Raw genomic sequence first — 16,717 nt, 5'->3', positions numbered from 1 at the left:
ACCGCCAGACTGATTTCCAGAGTGGTTGTACAAGCTTGCAATCCCACCAACAATGGAGGATTGTTCCTCTTTCTCCACATCCTCGCCAGCATCTGCTGTCACCTGAATTTTTGTTCTTAGACAAACTGACTGGAGTGAGGTGGAATCTCAGGGTTGTTTTGATTTGCATTTCCCTGATGATTAAGGATGTTGAACATTTTTTCAGGTGCTTCTCTGCCATTCGGTATTCCTCAGGTGAGAATTCTTTGTTCAGTTCTGAGCCCCATTTTTTAATGGGGTTATTTGACTTTCTGGAGTCCACCTTCTTGAGTTCTTTATATATATTGGATATTAGTCCCTTATCTGATTTAGGATAGGTGAAGATCCTTTCCCAATCTGTTGGTGTTTTTTTTGTCTTATTGATGGTGTCTTTAGCCTTGCAGAAGCTTTGTACTTTCATGAGGTCCCACTTGTCAATTCTCGATCTTACAGCACAAGCCATTACTGTTCTATTCAGGAATTTTTCCCCTGTGCCCATATCTTCAAGGCTTTTCCCCACTTTCTCCTCTATAAGTTTCAGTGTCTCTGGTTTTATGTGAAGTTCCTTGATCCACTTAGACTTGACCTTAGTACAAGGAGATAGGAATGGATCGATTCGCATTCTTCTACATGTTAACAACCAGTTGTGCCAGCACCATTTGTTGAAAATGCTGTCTTTCTTCCACTGGATGTTTTTAGCTCCCTTGTCGAAGATCAAGTGACCATAGGTGTGTGGGTTCATTTCTGGGTCTTCAATTCTATTCCATTGGTCTATTTGTCTGTCACTATACCAGTACCATGCAGTTTTTATCACAATTGCTCTGTAGTAGAGCTTTAGGTCCGCCATGGTGATTCCACCAGAGGTTCTTTTATCCTTGAGAAGAGTTTTTGCTATCCTAGGTTTTTTGTTATTCCAGATGAATTTGCAGATTGCACTTTCTAATTCGTTGAAGAATTGATTTGGAATTTTGATGGGGATTGCATTTAATCTGTAGATTGCTTTTGGCAAGATAGCCATTTTTACAATGTTGATCCTGCCAATCCATGAGCATGGGAGATCTTTCCATCTTCTGAGATCTTCTATAATTTCTTTCTTCAGAGACTTGAAGTTTTTATTATACAGATCTTTCACTTCCTTAGTTAGAGTCACGCCAAGATATTTTATATTATTTGTGACTATTGAGAAGGGTGTTGTTTCCCTAATTTCTTTCTCAGCCTGTTTATTCTTTGTGTAGAGAAAGGCCATTGATTTGTTTGAGTTAATTTTATATCCAGCTACTTCACCGAAGCTGTTTATCAGGCTTAGGAGTTCTCTGGTGGAATTTTTAGGGTCACTTAATATATACTATCATATCATCTGCAAAAAGTGATATTTTGACTTCATCTTTTCCAATTTGTATCCCTTTGATCTCCTTTTGTTGTCGAATTGCTCTGGCTAGGACTTCAAGTACAATGTTGAATAGGTATGGAGAAAGTGGACAGCCTTGTCTAGTCCCTGATTTTAGAGGGATTGCTTCAAGCTTCTCACCATTTACTTTGATGTTGGCTATTGGTTTGCTGTAGATTGCTTTTATCATGTTAAGGTATGGGCCTTGAATTCCTGATCTTTCCAAGACTTTTATCATGAATGGGTGTTGGATCTTGTCAAATGCTTTTTCCGCATCTAAGGAGATGACCATGTGGTTTTTGTCTTTGAGTTTGTTTATATACTGGGTTACGTTGATGGATTTCCGTATATTGAACCATCCCTGCATCCCTGGGATGAAACCTACTTGGTCAGGATGGATGATTGTTTTGATGTGTTCTTGGATTCGGTTAGCAAGAACTTTATTGAGGATTTTTGCATCAATATTCATAAGGGATATTGGTCTGAAGTTTTCTATCTTTGTTGGGTCTTTTTGTGGTTTAGGTATCAGAGTAATTGTGGCTTCATAGAATGAGTTGGGTAGAGTACCTTCTGTTTCTATTTTGTGGAATAGTTTGTGAAGAACTGGGATTAGATCTTCTTTGAAGGTCTGATAGAACTCTGCACTAAACCCATCTGGTCCTGGGCTTTTTTTAGTTGGGAGACTATTAATGACTGCTTCTATTTCTTTGGGGGATATAGGGCTGTTTAGATCATTAACCTGATCTTGATTCAACTTTGGTACCTGGTATCTGTCTAGGAACTTCTCCATTTCATCCAGGTTCTCCAGTTTTGTTGAGTATAGCCTTTGGTAGAAGGATCTGATGGTGTTTTGGATGTCTTCAGGATCTGTTGTTATGTCTCCTTTTTCATTTCTGATTTTGTTAATTAGGATGCTTTCCCTGTGCCCTCTAGTGAGTCTGGCTAAGGGTTTATCTATCTTGTTGATTTTCTCAAAGAACCAGCTCCTTGATTGGTTGATTCTTTGAATAGTTTTTCTTGTTTCCACTTGGTTGATTTCACCCCTGAGTTTGATTATTTCCTGCCGTCTACTCCTCTTGGGTGAATTTGCTTCCTTTTGTTCTAGTGCTTTTAGGTGTGTTGTCAAGCTGCTAATGTGTGCTCTCTCTAGTTTCCTTTTGGAGGCACTCAGAGCTATGAGTTTTCCTCTTAGAAATGCTTTCATTGCGTCCCATAAGTTTGGGTATGTTGTGGCTTCATTTTCATTGAACTCTAAAAAGTCCTTAATTTCTTTCTTTATTCCTTCCTTGACAGAGGTATCATTGAGAAGAGTGTTGTTCAGTTTCCACGTGAAGGTTGGCTTTCTATTATTTATTTTGTTATTGAAGATCAGCCTTAGGCCATGGTGATCTGATAGGATGCATGGGACAATTTCAATATTTTTATATCTGTTGAGGCCTGCTTTGTGACCAATTATGTGGTCAATTTTGGAGAAGGTACCATGAGGTGCTGAGAAGAAGGTATATCCTTTTGTTTTAGGATAGAATGTTCTGTAGATATCTGCCAGATCCATTTGATTCATAATTTCTCTTAGTTTCACTGTGTCCCTGTTTAGTTTCTGTTTCCATGATCTGTCCATTGGTGAAAGTGGTGTGTTGAAGTCTCCCACTATTATTGTATGAGGTGCAATGTGTGCTTTGAGATTTACTAAAGTTTCTTTAATGAATGAGGCTGCCTTTGTATTTGGAGCATAGATATTCAGGATTGATAGTTCCTCTTGGAGGATTTTACCTTTGATGAGTATGAAGTGTCCCTCCCTGTCTTTTTTAATGACTTTGGGTTGGAAGTCAATCTTATCAGATATTAGAATGGCTACTCCAGCTTGTTTCTTCATGCCATTTGCTTGGAAAATTGTTTTCCAGCCTTTCATTCTGAGGTAGTGTCTATCCTTTTCTCTGAGATGAGTTTCCTGTAAGCAGCAAAATGTTGGGTCTTGTTTGTGTAGCCAGTTTGTTAGTCTATGTCTTTTTATCGGGGAGTTGAGTCCATTGATATTAAGAGATATTAAGGAAAAGTAATTGTTGTTTCCTGTTATTTTTGTTGTTAAAGTTGGCATTTTGTTCTTGTGGCTGTCTTCTTTTAGGTTTGTTGAGGGATTACCTTCTTGTTGTTTCTAGGGCGTGGTTCCTGTCCTTGTATTGGTTTTTTTCTGTTATTATCCTTTGAAGGGCTGGATTCGTGGAGAGATAATGTGTGAATTTGGTTTTGTCGTGGAATACTTTGGTTTCTCCATCTATGTTAATTGAGAGTTTGGCTGGGTATAGTAGCCTGGGCTGGAATTTGTGTTCTTTTAGTGTCTGTATAACATCCGTCCAGGATCTTCTGGCTTTCATAGTCTCTGGTGAAAAATCTGGTGTAATTCTGATAGGCTTGCCTTTATATGTTACTTGGCCTTTTTCTCTTACTGCTTTTAGTATTCTATCTTTATTTAGAGCATTTGTTGCTCTGATTATTATGTGTCGGGAGGTATTTCTTTTCTGGTCCAGTCTATTTGGAGTTCTGTAGGCTTCTTGTATGTTCATGGGCATCTCTTTCTTTAGATTTGGGAAGTTTTCTTCTATAATTTTGTTGAAGATGTTTGCTGGTCCTTTGAGTTGAAAATCTTCATTCTCATCCATTCCTATTATCCGTAGGTTTGGTCTTCTCATTGTGTCCTGTATTTCTTGGATGTTTTGAGTTAGGATCTTTTTGCATTTTACATTTTCCTTGATTGTTGTGCCGATGTTCTCTATGGAATCTTCTGCACCTGAGATTCTCTCTTCCATCTCTTGTATTCTGTTGCTGATGCTGGTATCTATGGTTCCAGATTTCTTTCCTAGGGTTTCTATCTCCAGTGTTGCCTCATTTTGGGTTTTCTTTATTGTGTCTACTTCCCTTTTTAGGTCTAGTATGGTTTTGTTCATTTCCATCATCTGTTTGGATGTGTTTTCCTGTTTTTCTGTAAGGACTTCTACCTGTTTGATTATGTTATCATGTTTTTCTTTAAGGATTTGTAACTCTTTAGCAGTGTTCTCCTGCAATTCTTTAAGGGATTTTTGTGCTTCCTCTTTATTGTCTTCTGCCTGTTTAGCAGTGTTCTTCTGCATTTCTTTAAGTGTGTTATTAAAGTCCTTCTTGAAGTCCTCTATCATCATCAGGAGATATGCTTTTAAATCCGTGTCTAGCTTTTCCGGTGTGTTGGGGTGCCCTGGACTGGGCGAAGTGGGGGTGCTGGGTTCTGATGATGGTGAGTGGTCTTGGTTTCTCTTAGTAAGATTATTACGTTTACCTTTCGCCATCTGGTAATCTCTGGGGTTAGTTGTTGTCGTTGTCACTGTTTAAAGATTGGAGCAGAAGCTGTGTTCCACTCACCAGCAGTCTCTAAATCCTGCGGCGGGGGTCGTGGGTAGCTGATGGTACCCCGGTGCTGGTCCAGCCGGAAGAGGCCTGTGGTCCTACTCAGGCCGTTTTTCTGCTTCCCTAACTAATGCAGTCTCTGGTCCCGCGTGCAATTGGATTGGAGCAGAAGCTGTGTTCCACTCTCCAGAAGTCTTAAGATCCTGTGGTGGGTGTTGTGGGTAGCTGGTGAGTGTCAGCCGACCCTGCGCCCCAGCTGCCCCGGTGCTTTTCTGACCGGAAGAGGGATGTGGCCCTATGTAGGCCGGATTTCTCTCTCCCCAACCAGAGCAGTCTCAGGTCCCGCGTGATTGGACTGGAGCAGAAGCTGTGTTCCACTCACCAGCAGTCCCAAAATCCTGTGGTGGGGGTCGTGGGTAGCTGGCGGGTGTCAGGCAACCCTGCGCTCCCGCTACCCTGGCGCTGATCCGCAGGATGAGGCCTGTGGCCCTACTCAGGCCGGTTTCTGCTTCCCTAACTAATGCAGTCTCAGGTCCCGAGCAATTGGATTGGAGCAGAAGCTGTGTTCCACTCACCAGCAGTCCCAAAATCCTGCGGCGGGGGGTCGTGGGTAGCTGGCGGGTGTCAGGCAACTCTGCGCTCCTGCTACCCCGGCGCTGATCCGGCCGGATCTTAAATACTTCTTTACTTTCTGGCACTACAAGATGCTTCAAGCTGAGCAGGTGAGTTGGCTCAGTGGTTAAGAGCACGGACCTCTCTTCCAGAGGTCCTGAGTTCAATTCCCAGCAATCACGTGGTGGCTCACAACCATCTGTAATGGGATCTGATGCCCTCCTCTGCTATGTCTGAAGACAGCTACAGTGTACTAATATACAAAAAACAAATAAATAACTCTTTTTTTTTTTAAAAAAAGATGCCTCAAGCCCATCATGTATAATCCTTGAATGAGTTCTAGAATCATCCATTCCTCTATAGGGCTGTGATTCATTCTGTTAAAGAAAACTACTAGAAACTTAGCTTGTTTCTAGATGTTCTAGATGTGGTCATTCCATCTAGATACATGATTTCCCACCTTCGTAGTACTGAGACCCTTTAAAACAGTTCTTTGGGTTTTTTTGACCCCCTCCAACCAGAAAATTATTTTGTTGCTGCTTCATAACTGTAACTTTGCTATTGTTATGAATCATAACGTATATATCTGTGTTTTCTAATAGATTTGAAAGGGTTGTTGGACACCCAAAGGAGTGCAAGCAACCCTGTGGTTGCGAGAACTCCTGTTCTAGATTATCCTGGCTAGGATTTTGTGGATATATTTTACCATACACACACACCGAAGCTTATGTTTCAATATTTCAGCATATAGGTTATAGATAACAAATTCATAATCCCTTTGGAATGTTTTAGAATTAAATTTAACATGAATATGCTTTTATTTGTTTCTAGGGTTATATTTAACTTGAAATGTTTTTCTTGGTCATTTAAATGGAAATGCTACTTGGGTTTTATTTCTTTTGAGAATATAATAAAATATGGGCTATGTGCCAGAAACCTGTGATTATTTGAAATTAGTTTTTCTATAATGAAAATCCTATAGGATGCTTATTTCAGAAATTATCAGAGTATCCTTTTAGGAGAAACAAGTGATCATTTTCTATATCTGTTTTTACATATGTGTGCAAAAAGTCCTGAAATTGGAAATATGTCTTTGAAAGATCTGCTTTTTTAAAATTCCTCCAATAGTGTACACTTCCTGTCTCCATTTAGTATGAAAAGTTCAGTCTAGTGCAAGTATTCCTGTTTAAACAAAATTTATTTTAAATTTTCCTTTAAGAGTTAAGGCATCATCAGAACCTTGCCAGATAGCAGAACAGGAAACCACTGGCTAAGAGCATAGACTTCTATTTACATTTAACACTATACATTTGCCTCTGTGCCTCAATTTTTAAAAGACCTTAAAAGTCCTCTCACAACAAAGCATATTTTCCTTCAAACCTAGGAACTGCTTGCCTCACCAGTCAATAGCATCAGCCAGGGTATTCTCCAGTGGTCTTTTACTGCTACTGAGATTTGTTGATGGGATAGGCCACTGTGCTGAATAGCTCTCCTATCCCAAGACAGTCTTGATATAATGAATTACTGTTCCTCAGATTATAATATACCATTAGACATGCTAAACTGATTCTGTCTTTATAACACATTTCAGGTACCACACCTCCAGAAGGTATGCAAATAAATGGACCAAAGACAGAACTCTTTTATTTGTGGCTTCTAGTGGGTAGAATTGGAGTAGATTAAAATGGCTTCAGGCAGTTATTTCCTATAGTTGCCAGATGGTCTAACTTTGAAAAGTTTAATGTTGACCTTCTTGTATGAGTTATCCTATTTTAAAATGTAATTTACCCTTAAAAATCATTGCAAGACCAAATCTAGGATATCTATAAGCTGGATTTGGCCCCTCAGACCATTTGTTTGCAACCTCTGGGGTAATTATTTTAGGAAGTGAACTAACGTTTTAGCAGAGGTAGAACACTGAGCCATAATGGTATATCTTGTATCTTTGCTGAGCTTACAAAAGCCTGTAGAAACCAAACACTTAGGTATCAATGCCATTTTCTAGACTGTAGGGAACTGTGGTTCGACAGAGCCTTCAGAGCACTTTTTCAGAACAGAACTCACTGTAGGTTGTGGGGCGTGGCCAGTACTCCTGATTAGGGAGATGGCTATACAACCAAAGAACCCTCCCTATGATGCCACTGCTAAGCATAATTTCTGTCCTCCTAATCTTGCCATCAAAAATTAGGAGTCCCAGTCACATGTAGCATATATCAATAATTCCAGCACTTGAGATGTTTAGACAGAGAGACCATTGTTAGTCATAGTCCAGTTTATTAGTCATAGTCTAGTTTAGGCTAAAATGTGAACCCCTGTCTTTAAAATAAACAGGGCTAGAGAAATGGCTCAGTGGATGAAGCACTTGCCTGATGTTTGGATATCTAGAACCAACAACATAAAGGCTGCTTGTAATCTCAGCACTGAGGAGACAGACAGGATTTATGAGACAAGCTAGATAGCTAGACTACCTGGAATGGGTGAGTTATGGGTTCGGCAAGAGATCCTGTTAATCAAAAAGGAAGCACAATCAAGGAAGACGTGTGACATCAGATCCAAGCCTCCATACATGTGTACATACACACAGCACACTCATTTAGGAGTTTACAAAACCCAACAAGAAATAAAGGCTCAACAACCTTAGAAAGTCTTCTGGTTCATGTGATCCTATCTGTTGGATTAACTTTTTAAGTGAACAAAATGGAAATTATTTTAAACATTATATAGTATTCAAGAAAGTATAATATTTGAGTGTTTTATGCCACTATGAAACACTAAACAGTACCATTTTGGTACTTACGTAAGGGAATGCCTAAGGCAGAATAGTAAGCATTATTAAGAGTACATGAGCTTCCTGACCAGAGTCATATCTGTGAGTATAGCACAGCCTTGTTAGTTGTTCAGTTGCTGTGTTTCTTTAGCAGAACAGTAGTACTTGGTTTTCCCTAATCCCATGTTCTGTCTAGTGTCAGGTCCTTGGTTATATTGTACTGTCAGGCATGGGTTCCGTCTCATGGCCTTGAATTTAATCACGTAGTGGTTGGTGACTCCCATGTCTTTTGTGCCGTTACTGTGCCAGCATATTATGCAGACAGCTAACCATTGTAGAGCAAAGTGTTCATAGCTGTTTTGATGTTTACCTGTCTGCTTTGGTAACATGCAGAATACCTTCTAGTACCATGAACACTAGTCAGTAGGAGTGAAGGCTCTAGATAGGTACCAGCTCAAGTTCTCTGTTGTATTCAGTGACTTATATAAGTGTTGTCTTCAGCAATAGGGCCTTACTGTTGGTTTGTGGAGAGCAACCAATAATAGCCTTGGCAATTGCCTCGTTATTTTGGGGTTGGGGCGTCTGTGAGGCCCTGGAGGCAGAAAGAGTGTAAGAGTCAGTGGGGATGGAAATTACCAAGGAAACAAGCCTTCTAGATACAGGAAGACTGGTGCACATAGGAACTCATAGAGACTGTGGCAGCATATAGAGTTTCAGGGGTCCATAGCCCTGAAAGAGGAAGTGGACGCAATCTCCCCCATCCTTAGCCAGAAGTTATCTTTACCTGAAAACCACTCACAAAAGAAAAGTAAGTTTTCTCCAGCAGAGTCTCACCGATTATAGAAACCACATTTAAATACAGGCAGGATCTGTCCAGCAGTAGATGGCCAACACAACTGAGTGATGTGCTTGGCATGCTTTCGGTTTTGTTGGTTGTTATTGCTTTTGTTTTGGGTGGTGGCACACACCTTTAAGCTTAGCAGAGGCAAAGATAGGTAAATCTCTGTGGGTTAAAGGCCAGCCTGGTCTACAGAGTACATTTTTTTTTTCTGATAATGCTTTTTCTGGGTATATTTCCTTTAACCTTGCAGGCCTCTTACTTACATATTACGGTTTCTGATTTTGTGTTCTTAATGCTATATGTGCAAGTGTGTGTACGTGTGTACATCTGTACATCTGTATGTTTCTCGTCCCTTTCTTTGGCTCTTTTTTTCTTGCTTGTTTTTTTTTTTTTTTTTCAAGTTACCTATTCGTGTTCTAATGAGAATGTTAAAGGGTTAAATCTAATTTTGCTGGATGGGGAGGGGGAAAGGAATTGGGGGATGGGAAACTTTGATCAGAATAGAGTGTATGAAAAAATCTGTTTTTAATAGAATAGTGAATAAAATATAAGCACTGGAAAAATAAAAAAAAAAAGAAGAATACATGAAGAATCCCAGTACAAAAGGTATCTTCTCTAGCTCTGCAGTTCATATAACCTGTAAAATCAACTAATTACTTTGTTCAAGAATTTTTTCTTTGCTTCCAGCGTTCTACCTCCCCACATACCCAGAACTTCCTGTTTGGATGACTAACCAATGAGAGTTCACTCTCATTTTTGCCCCAGCCATTGAGAGACAGAAAGTCATCTCTGAGTATGTACACTGGAATTGTTAAAGATATCTACCAGGGACAGTGTGTAAAACCAGACTTTGTAGAATGCAGGTTTTAGATTTGAGTTAGGATTTTATCCTAAGTATATTCTCTGAATTAATTTTGTTATTTGCAAAGTGGAGCTAATTATAGTTACCCTTGAGGGCATAGTTGTTTAGTAAATGAGAGCTAATAATAGTGATAAATTGAATGGAAAGTTTGTGCTGACAGAGCACTCTAACTCTGAACATGCATGGAGCTTGTGCTGTGGCACTTGAAACCAGTTCTCGTCTTCTTTCTCGTAATAAGAAAACTGTGCGGGCTTTGCATTGTGAGAACGTCTCAGTAGGGTCAGGAAATTATTTAAAAGTGGTCTTTTTGAGCTATTATGAAATCTTAAACAGTTGGATGCTTAAGAAGTTCTTCATTAAAATTTCAGTTAAATAGTCATGATTTGTTTTGGACATGGCAGTCCCTCAATGGTTAAAAAGTTGTTCCTATTTCTGTAAATACAAATTTGATTAAACTCATTCTTATTAAATTTGTTCCCTTCCTCTTAATTTCACTTAAAATCTCCTAAACACCTAGTCTCTGCTAGGCTTTGTACGTCGTCAATAGTAAACATTGAAAAGTTTTACAGGTTGAATCTCTTTAACCCCAAATGCTTGGGAACAGAAATTTTTCTGGATTCTAGTTTTTCTTCATTTTTGTATTGTTTGCACAGAGTTTATGTTCTGCTTGAATAATCTCAGTTGGAAAATCTGAAACTTGAAAAGTTTTAATGCCTGAAACTGATGATTTTGTTGGTGCTAAAAAAGTTTCAGTATATTCACACATGCACAACACACAGTATGTATATATATATTCTGTTTGAGAGTAGGTTGCATGTCCTTTACTGCCAAGAAGTTTTACGGTACAATTTATAAACCTAAGTATTTTTTCGTGCAACCACAGTAGAGTTATTGGTGTAAAATGTTCCTCTTTTCAACCAATAAAGCTTAAGTAGATACTTGGAAGATGATATAAATATAGATATAGATCCCACTTTTTTCTCAAATTTTCCCTGAAATTAGCATTCATTAGTGATACATCAATCAATCCTATGATGGATGCAAGTGTTCCCAGCTCTAACATTAGCCTGTATGTTTACCATTTGGATTCTCCTGTGAGTATATGTGTGTGTATTTAGCTTTTCATCATTTGTGTGAATTCCAGGTGCTTCATTTCTATAGGCCTATAATTCATTTGTGTCCCTCCTCCCATCCTTCCCATCTAATCAGAGAGACTAGAGCCCCATCCCCTGGCATCCCCCCACTCTGGCACATCAAGTCTCTGCAAGTCTAGGCAGTTCTTCTCCAACTGAAGCCAAACAAGACAGCCAGAGTTAGTGGAATGGATTAACAGACAGGCAACAGCTTTTGAGATAGCTCCCCATTCTAGCTGTTCAGGACCTACATGAAGACCAAGCTACACATCTGTTATATACATGCATGGGAGGCCTAGGTCCAGCCCATGTATGCTCTTTGGTTGGTGTTTCAGTCTCAGCCCCAAGGGTCTAGGCTAGTTGACTCTTGGCTTTCCTAGGGAGATCCTTTCCCCTTCAGAGCCCTCAGTCTATCCCCTAACTCTTCCGTAAGAGTACCCAAGCTCCATCCACTGTTTGGTTATGAGTCTTTGTATAAGTCTGAGTGAGCTCATGGGTGGAGGAGGAGACACAGGACAGCCATGCTAGATTTATGTCTGCAAGCATAACAGAGTATTGTTAATAGTGTCAGGGATTGGTACTTGACCATGAGATGGGTCTCTAGTTGGACCATTCCCTCAGTCCCTGCTCCATCTCCCCTCTCTCTATTTCTTGTAGGCTGAATAAATTTTGGATGGAAAGTTGTGGGTAGGTTGGTGTCTCTGTAGCTCCACTGGGGTTCCTGCATGGCTACAGAGGTGGCCTCTTTAGGTTCCATATCTCCACTTAGTCTCAGCTAATGTCACCCTCATTGATTCTTAGGAGCCTTCCATATCCCAGGATTCTTTGCATGTCCTTGAGATGCTTCCCACCCCCACCCCCTGCAGGCTGTAGATTTCCATTCATTCTCATGGCCTTCTGGCCATCTCCCTGTCTGTTCCCACATCTGATCCTGAAACCTCCCCATCCCCTCTCCCACCCACTTTTCTCCCTCCAGCTGCCTCCTATGACTATTTTGTTCCCCCTTCTCAGTGAGATTCAAGCTATTTTGTCCTAATGGCAATGTCCTTTGCCTGGTCCTCGGTGTTCTGTTCAGGAATTTGTCTCCTGTACTAAAGAATTCAAAGCTATTCTCCACTTTCTGTTCTATTAGATTTAGTGTATCGGATTTTATTTTGAGGTCTTTAATCCACTTGGACTTGAGTTTTGCGCGGGGTGATAGATATAGATCTATTTGCATTCTTCTACATGCAGACATCCAGTTAGACCAGCACCATTTGAAGATGCTTTCTTTGTTTACATTGTATGGTTTTGCCTTTGTCAAAAATCAAGTGTTCATGAATATGGAGTTCATGTCAGGGTCTTTGATTAAATTACATTGATCCACCCCTCTGTTTCTGTACGAATACTGCAGTGTTTATTACTATTGCTCTGTAGTATAACTTGAGTCGAGGGATGGTGATTCTTGTTTTAGCTATCCTGGGTTTTTGTTTTTCCATATGAAGTTGAGAATTGCTTTGTCAAGGTCTATAAAAATTTTTGTTGGATTTTTTTATGGAAATTGTATTGAATGTGTAGATTGCTTTTGGTAAAAGGGCCATTTTTACTATGTTAATCCTGCCAATCCATGAACATGGGAGATCTTTCCATCTTCTGAGATCTTCCTCAGTTTCTTTCTTCAGCAGCTTGAAGTTCTTGTCATATAGGTCTTTCACTTGTTTGGTTAGAGTTACACCAAGACATTTTATATAGTATTTGTGGCTATTGTGAATGGTATTGTTTCCATAATTTCTTTCTCAGCCCGTTTATCATTTATATAAAGGAAGGCTACTGATGTTTTTGAGAAAATTTTATATCCAGCCACTTTGCTGAAGGTGTTTATCAGCTGTAGGAGTTCTCTGGTAGAATTTTTTTGTGTTGTTTATCCATACTATCAGATCATCCACAAATAGCGTTACTTTGACTTCTTCCTTTCCATTTTGTATCCCCATGATCTCCTTTAGTTGTCTTATTGGTTTAGTTAGAACTTCACATATACTATATTGAATAGGTTAGAACAGAGTGGGCAGCCTTGTCTTGTTCCTGATTTTAGTGGGATTGCTTCAAGCTTCTCAATTTAATTTGATGTTGGCTATTGGCTTGGTGTGTATTGCTTTTATTAAGTTTAGGAATGTGCCTTGTATTCCTTATCTATAAAGTCTTTTCACATGAATGGGTATTGGATTTTGTCAAAGACTTTTTCAGAATCTAAGATGATCCTATGGATTTTTTCTTTCAGTTTGTTCATAGGGTGTATTGCATTGGTGGATTTTCATATATTGAACCATCCCTGCATCCCTGGAATGAAGCCTGCTTGATCATAGAAGATGTTTTTGATGTGTTCTTGGATTCAGTTTTCGAGTTTATTGAGTGTTTTTGCATTAATGTTTATAAGAGAAATTGCTCTGAAATTCTTTGTTGAGTCTTTGCATGGTTTAGGTATCAGGGTGACTGTGGTTTCATAGACTGAGTTTGGCAGTGTTCCTTCTGTTTCTATTTTATGGAATAGTCTGAGGACTATTGGAAGTAGCTCTTCTTTGAAGTTCTGGTATAATTCATTAAAACTATCTTGTCCTAGTCTTTTTTGGTTGGGAGACTTTTTATGTCTGTTTCTATTTACTTTGGGGTTATAGGGCTGTTTAAATAGTTTACCTGATCTTGATTTAACTTTGGTAAATAGTATCTGTCTAGAAAATCATCTATTTCATTAAGATTTTTCAGTTTTGTGGAGTACAGGCTTTTGAAGCAAGGTCCAACGATTCTTTGAATTTCCTCAGTGTTTATTGCTATGTTATTGTTATCAGTTTTTATTTCTGATCTTGTTTATTTAGATACTTTCTCTGTCTTTAGGGTAATTTGGCTAACGATTTGTCTATCATAATGATTTTCTCAAAGAACCAGCTATTGGGTTTGTTAATTCTATGTATTGTTTTCTTTGTTTCTAATTGATTGTTTTTAGGCCTAATTTTGATTATTTCCTGCCTTTTACCCCTCTTCAGTTTGCTTACTTTTTTTTGTAAGTTGCTGATATGAGTACTTTCTAATTTCTTTATGGGGCATTTAGTGCTTTGACTTTTCCTCTTAGTACTACTTTCATTGTGTCCCATAATTTTGGGTATGTTGTGCCTTTTATTTTCATTGAATTCTAGAGAGTTTCATTTCTTTCTTTCTTCCCTGACACACAGATCATTGAGTAGAGAATTGTTCAGTTTCCTTGAGTGTGTAGGCTTTCTGGTGTTTCTGTTCTTGTTGAAGTCTGGCTTTAATCTCTGGGAGTCTGATAAGATACAAGGCCAAGGTGTTATTTAAATTTTCTTGTATTTGTTGAAGCTTGCTTTGTGACAGACTATCTTGTCAGTATTGCAGAAGGCTCCCTGAGGTGCAGAGGAAGGGATATTCTTTTGTGTTTTGGTGGGAATATTCTTCTTTGGTTTTTCCAGATAAGGTTTCTCTGTGTAGCCCTGGCTGCCCTGGAACTCACTCTGTAGACCAGTCTGGCCTCGAACTCAGAAGTCTGCCTGCCTCTGCCTTCTAAGTGCTGGGATTAAAGGTGTGTGCCACCACACCCAGCTTGGTGGGAATATTCTGTAGATATCTGTTAGGTCCATCAATTCAGAATATCTCTTAATTTCATTATTTCTCCATTCAGTGTTTTTCTGGATGACCTATCAGTTGGTAAGAGTGGGGTGTTGAAGACACCTAGTATTAAAGTGTGGGATTTGATGTATGTTTAAGCTTTAGCAATGTTTTTCTTTCCTTTATAAATGTGGGTGCATTTGTGTTTGGGGCATAGATTGTCATAATTGAGATATTATCTTAATAGATTTTTTTTGATGAGTATGAACTGTCTTTCCCTTTCTCTTTTGAATGATGTTGGTTGAAAGTCTATTTTCTTACATATTAAAATGAGTATTGCAGCTTGCTTTTTGGGCCCATTTGCTTGGGAAACTTTTTTCCAGCCCTTTACTCTGAGGTAGTGTCTGTCTTTCTTGCTTATGTGTGTTTCTTCTATGTAGTGGAATGCTGGATCCTGTTTGCTTATCCAGCCTGTTATCCTGTATCTTTTTATTGGGGAATTGAGTCCATTGATGTTGAGAGGTATTAAAGACCAGTGATCGTAACTTCCTGCCATTTTTATGTTGTTGTCATTTGTGCGTGTGTATGTGCGTGCATGTGTGTGTGTGTGTGTGTGTGTGTGTGTGTGTGTACTTGTTTACGCTGGTATGGATTTACTTATTTCCTGTATTTTCTTGAATATAGTTATCTTCCTTAGGTTGGAGTTTTCCTTCTAGTACTTTCTCTTGGACTGAATTTAAGAATAGATATTGTTTAACTTTGATGTTGTCTTGAAATACCTAATTTTCTTCACCTATGGTGACTGAGAGTTCTTCTGGGTATTGTAGTCTAGGTTGGCATATGTGCTTATCTAGAGGTTGCAAGGTACACCCTTCTAGATAGTAGATCCTCTGTTGAGAAGTCAGGTGAAATTCTGATTAGGTAGGCCTTTATATGTTAACTGGCCTTTTTCCCTTATGTTCTTTAATATTGTTTATTAGTTCTATAGATTTTGTGTTTTGATTATTATGTGGTAAGAGGTTTTACTTTTTCTGGTTGAATCTAATTGGTATTCTATTTCTTTTTTTTTTTTTTTTTTTTTTTTGGTTTTTCGAGACAGGGTTTCTCTGTGTAGTCCTGGCTGTCCTGGAACTCACTCTGTAGCCCAGGCTGGCCTCGAACTCAGAAATCCGCCTGCCTCTGCCTCCCGAGTGCTGGGATTAAAGGCGTGCGCCACCACGCCCGGCTAATTGGTATTCTAGAAGCTTGTTAAATGTTTATCGGTGTTTCCTTAGTTTTGAGAGGTTTTCTTCTATTTTGTTGAAAATATTTTCTGGGACTTGGAGGTGGGATTCTTCACCTACTCTTATTCCTGTTATTCTTAGGGTACGTCTTTTCATAACATCCCAGATTTCCTATATGTTTGCTGTCAGGAAGTTTTTAGATTTAACATTTTCTTTGACTGGTGTATCTGTTTCTTTAATCATATCTTCTACACCTGAGATTCTTGCTTCCATTTCCTATATTCTGTTGGCAATGCTTGCATCTGTTGTCCCTGTCCTCCTCCCTAGGTTTTCTATCTCCAGGGTTACCTCAGTTTGTGGGTTTTTTTTTTTTATTGCTTCTATTTTCATTTTCAGGTCTTGAACAGTTTTATTATTTCCTTCACCTGCTTAATTATATTTTCCTGTATTATTTTGATCAGTTTATTTGTTTTCTCTTTAAAGGCTTCTACTTGTTTGATTGTATTTTCCTGTATTTCTTAAAGGGATTTATTCATTTCTTCTTAAAGGACTCTATCATCTTTATAAGATTGGTTTTAAGGTCATTTTCTTGTAGCTTTGGTTGTGTTAAGATATCCAGGGTTTGCTATAGTAGGGTAGCTGTACTCTGAAGGTATCATATTGCTTTTTGTTGATTGTAGGGTCAACTGGATGGCTTTGGTCCCTGGATGTTCCTGTTGTAGTAGGTATTGGGAGGGGGCCTAAGCTCGATGATCCTGGTGTGGCAGACCTCTGATGTGTATGCTTGGGCTGTAAGGTTCCTGATCAGCAGTTCTGATGATGGTGGCCTGAGATGTGTCAGGAGAATAGGGATTCAGTGGAGACTGCAAGCTGCTCAGGGTAGCTAGGGTGCCCCAGAAGACTCA

The 16,717-nt window shown here is 39.1% G+C and overlaps 1 protein-coding gene across 3 annotated transcripts in view; it reads left to right on the top strand.

Annotated features, from left to right (window-relative positions):
• Tab3 (TGF-beta activated kinase 1 (MAP3K7) binding protein 3) overlaps positions 1 to 16,717 on the top strand; it is a 65,775-nt gene that overhangs the window by 25,671 nt on the left and 23,387 nt on the right. The gene's annotated exons all lie outside the window — the stretch shown is intronic.

This window comes from Mus caroli, unplaced genomic scaffold, assembly GCF_978045245.1.
Source record: "Mus caroli unplaced genomic scaffold, Mus_caroli_1 scaffold_5, whole genome shotgun sequence".
NCBI lineage: Eukaryota > Metazoa > Chordata > Mammalia > Rodentia > Muridae > Mus > Mus caroli.
The sequence above is the reverse complement of the archived record's forward strand: the minus strand, read 5'-3'. Positions and strand labels throughout refer to the sequence as shown.